Source organism: Plasmopara halstedii, assembly GCF_900000015.1.
Source record: "Plasmopara halstedii genome assembly, contig: Scaffold_2680, whole genome shotgun sequence".
Taxonomy (NCBI): Eukaryota; Oomycota; class Peronosporomycetes; order Peronosporales; family Peronosporaceae; genus Plasmopara; species Plasmopara halstedii.
In genome coordinates, this window is record NW_020189586.1 from 99,423 (window position 1) to 99,918 (window position 496).

Sequence of the window (496 nt, forward strand, 5' to 3'; positions counted from 1 at the left end):
GTCAAATATTGAACTCGACATTGTACGCAAAAAGTTTATGTATATTATGCTATACAAAGTAAGCGCTCTACCATCTGAGCTAATGTGGGACCTGGTTAGAAGTCACGTATTCTTTAATTTAGCTTTACTCGGTTAATAGTAAACTGAATGGTTATAGCTTATTAATGTATACTTTGTTATTGTGGGGTGTTTTGTTGAATTATGCTAATTCATTCCTAATACAATACTTCTTCTGTTGTGTAATATTACGGCTCCCCGGTGATAATTTACGTACTGAGGTATTTTTTTAATTTTTGAAAAGTTGGGATTTTTTTTTATATATGGCAAAAGTTAGTGCATTTTTATTTTTTTATTACAAATAACACTGTCGTACCAATCAAAGTGACCTGGTGGAAAACCGAACTTTGGCGCAGAGGAAGCGTGTTGGGCTCATAACCGAAAGGTCGTTGGATCGAGACCAACAAGTGCTATCAGTATTCGTCACGTTCGATACACG